General features: G+C 40.1%; 1 protein-coding gene across 1 annotated transcript in view; it reads left to right on the forward strand.

Annotated features, from left to right (window-relative positions):
- RNF216 (ring finger protein 216) overlaps positions 1-6,738 on the forward strand; it is a 190,721-nt gene that overhangs the window by 20,538 nt on the left and 163,445 nt on the right. The window lies entirely within an intron of this gene.

The following is a 6,738-nucleotide window of genomic DNA, read 5'->3' on the forward strand; positions in this document are numbered from 1 at the left end:
CTTTCGCCCTGAGTAGAGTGCCATGGAATCAGGGCAACCTCCAACTCCTGGGCTTAAGTGATTCTCTTGCCTCAGCCTCCCAAGTAGCTGGGACTGTAGGCGTGCCCACCACAACACCTGGCTATTTTTTTTTTGTAGTTGTCATCATTGTTTTGGGCTGGATTCGAATCTGCCAGCTCTGCTGTAGGTGCCTGGCACCTTAGCCACTTGAGTACAGGCACCAAGCCTAAAAATAATATTTTTATATGACTTTTACATTCAGCTTTTTTAGTTGCAGAATACAAATTGATACATAGATGATCAGTTTGTCTAATCCAAAACAGATCTTATCGTTACATTATAGAACAATTTTTGCAGTTTTTTTTAAACTTTGTCTCACCCTGTCAACCAGGCTGGAGTGCAGTGGCCTGATCTTGGGTCACTATAACCTCAAATTCCTGGACTCAAGTGATCCTCCGGCCTTGGCCACCCTAGTAGCTAGGACTATAGATGGGCACCACTATACCTAGTTAATTTTTTTTAACATTTTTTTGTAGAGTTGGAGACTCACTGTGTTGCCCAGGCTGGTCTTAAATTCCTGGGCTCAAGCAACCCTCATACCTCAGCATCCTGAAGTACTGAGATTAACAGGTGTGAGCCACCACACCCAACCTTTTTTGACTCTTTCTAACCAAGGACAGGTTTTGTCTTTCTGTGTAGTCTAGCCAGAGCACTTGAATGTTTTATATTCCTCAGCCAAAGTATTTTGAATGTTTCTTAATATAGATCTTTTAACATTTGTTGTTTTTTTTCCTGGTTGTTTTATCTTTTACTTTTTTTTGAGACAGAGTCTCACTGTATCGCCTCTAGTAGAGTGCTGTAGCATCACAGCTCACAGCAACCTCCATCTCCTGGGTTTAGGCAATTCTCTTGCCTCAACCTCCCAACTAGCTAGGACTACAAGGCACCTGCCACAACGCCCAGCTATTTTTTGTTGCAATTTGGCCAGGGCTGGTTTCGAACCCACCACCCTCAGTATGTGGTGCTGGCGCCCTACCCACTAAGCCATAGGCGCTGCCCTGTTTTATCTTTTACTTTTGTGAATGATGTCTTTTTTCCATTGTCTCTTTTAGCTGTTTTGTTTATTTAAAAAATCTAAAAGTCTGTTGCTCTTTTTTTTTCCTTTTTTTTTTTTAATTTAAAGATCTCAGTTTGCTTTTCTATGATTCTAAAATCAGATACACTTCATTCCATAAAAGAGAATAAGAGTTCCAAGGAGCTAAGCAGAAAGTTAGAAAAGTTTGGCTTTAGAGACCAAAATAGGCTGAAGTAAGCAGAAGCAAAGAACAAAGAGCATATTAGTCCTGTCAAAGTTATTTTTCTTATAACGCAGGACCAGGAGATAGAACAATAGAAAAATGACTAGTTATCATCAGGTTACATCAAAGCTACCTTTTCTGTGCAAGCATTAAAGCAGAGGGAACTTCATTACCATACTGATGGCAGTTTTAAACTGTTTGGGAAACTGGTTATTACCTGTTACAGCTCTCTTGCTTTTTCTCTCTCCTCTGCTTACACTCTCGCTCATGCTCACACTCCTGCACACTCTCTCGATTTCTTGGAATGTTGGATCACAACTTAGTTTAGGTTTGGTGAGGTGGCACTTTAGCATGGGTAACTCCATTTTGATTTTGAGTCTGGTGCTTTGGGGCCTAGTACAGAAACCTAGCCCAGAACACCAGAACAGTGGCCTCCTATAGTTTTTTTTGGAGACAGAGTCTCACTCTGTTGCCCTGGCTAGAGTGTCATGGTGTCATACCTCAAACTCCTCGGCTCAAGCAATCCTCCTGCCTTAGCTACCCAAATAGCTAGTTTGTCTATTTTTTAGTAGAGACTGGGTCTCACTGTTGCTCAGGGTGGTCTCAGAACTCCGGAGCTCAAGCAGTCCACCAGCCTCAACCTCCCAGAGTGCCAGGATTACAGGCGTGAGCAACCACACCCAGCTGGCTCCTATAATATTTAAGTTCTCCCCTTTGTGGGCATCAGTGCTACTAAGTTACCCTCATTTGGGGTTTACTTGCCATTTAAAAATTATGGTGTCCTCTTCATCATCATGCATTTCATTGAGTTTTTGTTGTTCCTTCTGGAGGGAGAACATTTTACCTTTGACAGATAGCTATATGGAAAGAAGGATTTACAACTTTATGGAGGGCTGGGCATGGTAGCTCACACCTGTAATCCTAGTGCTTTGGGAGGCCAGGGCAACATAGCAAGACACTGTCTCTACAAAAAAAAATACAAAAATTAGCTTGGGGTGGTGGCCTGCACTTGTAGTCCCCACTACTCCGGAAGCTGAGTTTGAGATTGCAGTGAGCTGTGATGACACCATTGCACTTTAGCCCAGGCAACGGAGTGAAACACTCTTTCAACAACGACAAAAAACTTTCTGAGGGGATTCAGTATGCCAGGAAGACTACTATTATGACTGTCACAAGGGTAATACTAAGAGTTTGGATCGAGTGTTCATAGCCAAAGTCCTGTGAATCAAGTTGGCCCTGCCATACTCAGCTTATTTATCTACATGCAACTGTGCAAATTTCTTTCTCTTTAGTTAGCATCACATGACGGGGTTAAATTTGAACACAGTGCAAGGTACCTGCAGAGGCTACTCACTGTGAAATTTTAACTACAGCTTTATTCTGTCAAGGGAAAGAGGCATGAGAAAGGAAAAATTAAGAGGGCTAAGAGTCTTAAGATAGTGTTATTCCAGTGGTCTTGGGAAAAGCTGTCCATGGCATGAAGTTAGTAATTTCTTGTCCTGGTTTGCAGTTTGAATGTGTCTAGTTGTGGCATCGGGCATTTTGGTAAACGCTCTGTGTGACCCACACATCAGGCATGAGACCTATCTCTTGAAATTTACAATGAGTTGTAAAGCTTCCGCTTATTGGGCATTTCTCTTTCATTGGAGGGTTGTAAAGCAGATATGGACAAAACTAGAAGAATTCAGTCTAGTCTGCAGTTAGATAATAAAAACTCAAACAATGGACAGAGCTACAATATAATGACAGATACATTGTATCTTCTTTTGAAATAAAATTTTTCAGGCTGGGACAGTGGCTCATGCCTATAATCCTAGCACTCTGGGAGGCCGAGGTGGGTGGATTGCCTGAGCTCATGAATTGGAGACCAGCGTCAGCAAGAGTGAGACCCAGTCTCTAAAAGAAATAGCCAAGCATTGTGGCTGGTGCCTATAGTCCTAGCTTCTTGGGAAACTGAGGCAAGACAATCACTTGCACCCAAGAATTTGAGGTTGCTGTAAACTATGATGCTATAGCACACTACCAAGGGCGACAAAATGAGACTCTGTCTCAGAAACAAAAAGAAAAAATATTAATTTTTCTCTCTATAGTCATCCCCATTTTTGTCAAAGATAATAACATTAAAACCAACTTGTTGCATTATTTATTTATATAAGTGCTGCAAGGATAACCTCATGGGTGCCTTTTAAATTTACTTTGCTGGAAATTTTGAAAAGGAATCTCAGATTAAACTTGAGAAAACTTCTTGATACGAGGAGGTCAAACCAAGGCAGACATTAGATTTTGTCTCTATCTAATATCTTGAGGTTCCTGGACCTGCCAGGAGGGGACTACTTTTTTTTTTTTTGAGACAGAGCCTTGCTCTGTTGCCTGGGCTAGAGTGCCACACAAGGCCTTAACCACAGCAACCTCAAAATCCTGTTCTCAGGCAATCCTCCTGCCTCAGCCACACCTGGGACTACAGGCACCCACCACAACACCCAACTATTTTTTCTATTTTTAGTAGAGACAGGGTCTCACTCTTGCTCAGGCAGATCTTGAACTCCTGAGCTCAAGCAATTGCATGTAACTTTTGTCCCCCCCAAAACTTAACTACTAATAGTCTCCTATTGACTGAAGCCTTACTGATAATGTAAACAGTCCATTAATGCATATTTTGTATGTTATACATATTATATACTGTATTTTTATTTTTGTTTTTTCTTTGCTTTCCTTCATTGTATATGACCAATATGAATAGATAATATATTCTTAAAAAACGTTATTAAGAAAATGTTATTAAGGAAAGCATAGAAAGAAAATATATTTATTGTCCATTAAGTGGAAGTAGATTACTTAACCCCAGGAGTTTGAGGTTGCAGTGAGCTATAATGATGCCACTGCACTTGTAATGGAGGGGACAGAGCAAGACTCTTTCTCAAAAAAAAGTTGTTTACCAAAGAAATAGCTCCAATATTTATCTCATAGTACTACCATTTGCCTTCTTCCTCATTAGTTTCACTTTTGTCTTTTTTTTTTCTTTTAGCTTATTTGTCATGCTTCTTTAACATTTATTTTATAGTCCTTTTCCTCACTTTTTGACTTATCCATTCTTTTATATTATTGTCTGGTTACTTACTGCCATGTAGCATACCACATCAGAACTTAATGGCATAGGATAACTGCCGTCATTGTAGTATTTTGCATGACTTCCATGGGTCAGGAATTTGAGAAGAGCTCTGCTGGACAATTCTGGCTCCAGGCCTCTCACTTGGCAGTTGTCAGATGGTGCTGCCAGAGAACGGCAGGCATCATAGTCTTCAGGGCCTCTCCAGGTGTCACTCTCTTCTTGAAACAACTTCTTCCAGATATAATTCGCTTACTATGTAGTTCATCCATTTAAGCTTTGTAGTTTAATCATTTTTAGTGTCTATTCACAGAGCAGTGCACCCGTCACCACAGTCAATTTTAGAATGTTTTAATCAACTCCAAAAGGAGGATACCTTCTGTCTATCAGCATTAACTTCTCTTTATTTTCTACCTCTGTCCCTCATCCCCCACCCCAGACAATCATGAATCTACTTTCTATCTCTGTAGAGTTGCCTATTACAGATATTTTACATAAATAGAATCATACAATTTGTAGTCTTTTATGATTGGCTTCTTTTACTTAGTATGTTTTCAAGGCTCATCCACGTTGCAGCATATATCAGTACTTCATTCTTTTTTTAAAAACAGTTTTATTGCAGTGTAGTTCATTCACAGTTCATCTGTTTAAAGCATACAGCTCAGTGGCTTTTATTTATTTATTTATTTATTTATTTAGACAGAGCCTTAAGCTGTCCTCCTAGGTAGAGTGCCGTGGCATCACAGCTTACAGCAACCTCCAACTCCTGGGCTCAAGCGAGTCTCCTGCCTCAGCCTTCCAAGTGGGACCACAGGCGCCCGCCACAACGCCTGGCTTTTTTTTTTTTTTTTTTTTTGTTTCAGCCATTGTTTGGCGGGCCTGGGCTGGATTCAAACCCGCCACCTTAGGTGTATGTGGCTGGCGCCTTAAGCCACTTGAGCCACAGGCACCGAGCCAGCTCAGTGGCTTTTAGTTTATTCAGAGTTTGCATCCATCACCACAGTTAGTTTTAGAACATTTTCATTATTCCATGAAGAAATCCTACACCTCTTACCCATCACCTTCCAATTTTCAATCCCTTATATAAAATAGAATCATACAATATATGGTCCTTTGTACCAGCTTCTTTAAGTTAGCCTATTGTTTTCAGAGTTCATATGTGATACAGTATAAATCAACATTTAGTTCCTTTTTGTTTACCTACTCATCAATTGATGGCCATTTGGGTTGTTCTATTTGGGGGCTATAACGGATAATGCTGCTGTCAACATTCATGTGCAGGTTTTTGTGTGGACATATGTTTTTATTTCTATTGGTATAGACCAGCAGTTCTCAACCTGTGGGTTGTGACCCTTTTGGGGGTCGAATGACCCATTCACAAGGGTCCTCTAACACCATCCTGCATATCAGATAGTTACATTATGATTTATAACAGTAGCAAAATTATAGTCAAGAAGTAGCAGCAAAAATAATTTTATGGTTGGGGGTCACCACAACATGAGGAACTGTATTAAAGAGTTGCGGCATTAGGAAGGTTGAGAACCACTGGTATAGACGAAGAGTGGGTTTCCTGGATTGTGTGCCAACTGTGTTTAGCCCTTACCAGACTGTTAATCACCACAGCTGTACCATTTTTCATTCCTGCCAACAGTATGTAATGGTTCTAATATCTCTGTATTCTTATCAACACTTGTTATTATTTGTCTTTTTTGATTATAGTGGTGGTCTGAGGTAGTATCCCATTGTGGTTTTGACATTTCCCTGTGGCCATTGATGTTAAACATTTTCATATATTTATTGGCAATTTTTATATCTTTGGGTTTTTAATATATTCTTTGGAGAATTGTCTGTGCCACATCTTTTTCTAGTTTTTTTGGCGGGGAGGGGAGACAGTCTTGCTTTGTTGCCCTCAGTAGAGTAACCTCAAACTCTTGGGCTTAAGTGATTCTTTTGCTTCAGCCTTCAAGTAGCTGGGACTACAGGCACCTGCCACAACACCCAGCTATTTTTAGAGACAAGGTCTTGCTCTGGCTCAGGATGATCTTGAACCTGTGAAATCAGGCAGTCCACCTGCCTTGGCCTCCCTTAGTGCTAGGATTACAGGTGTGAGCCACCACGCCTGACCCCTTTTCTCCAGTTTTTTAATGGGTTATTTATATTTTTATATTGAATCTTTATATGTTCTGGATACTATACCTTTACCAGAGATCTTATTTGCAAATATTTTTTCTCGTTCTATAGGTTATTTTTTCACTTTATTGATGGTATCCTTTGAAACACAAAAGTTTTTAATTTTGCAGAAGTCCAGTTTATTTATTTAGTATTTTTTTTTTT

The sequence above is a fragment of the Otolemur garnettii genome, unplaced genomic scaffold, assembly GCF_000181295.1.
Source record: "Otolemur garnettii isolate 467f Iridium unplaced genomic scaffold, OtoGar3 scaffold00092, whole genome shotgun sequence".
Classification (NCBI taxonomy): Eukaryota; Metazoa; Chordata; class Mammalia; order Primates; family Galagidae; genus Otolemur; species Otolemur garnettii.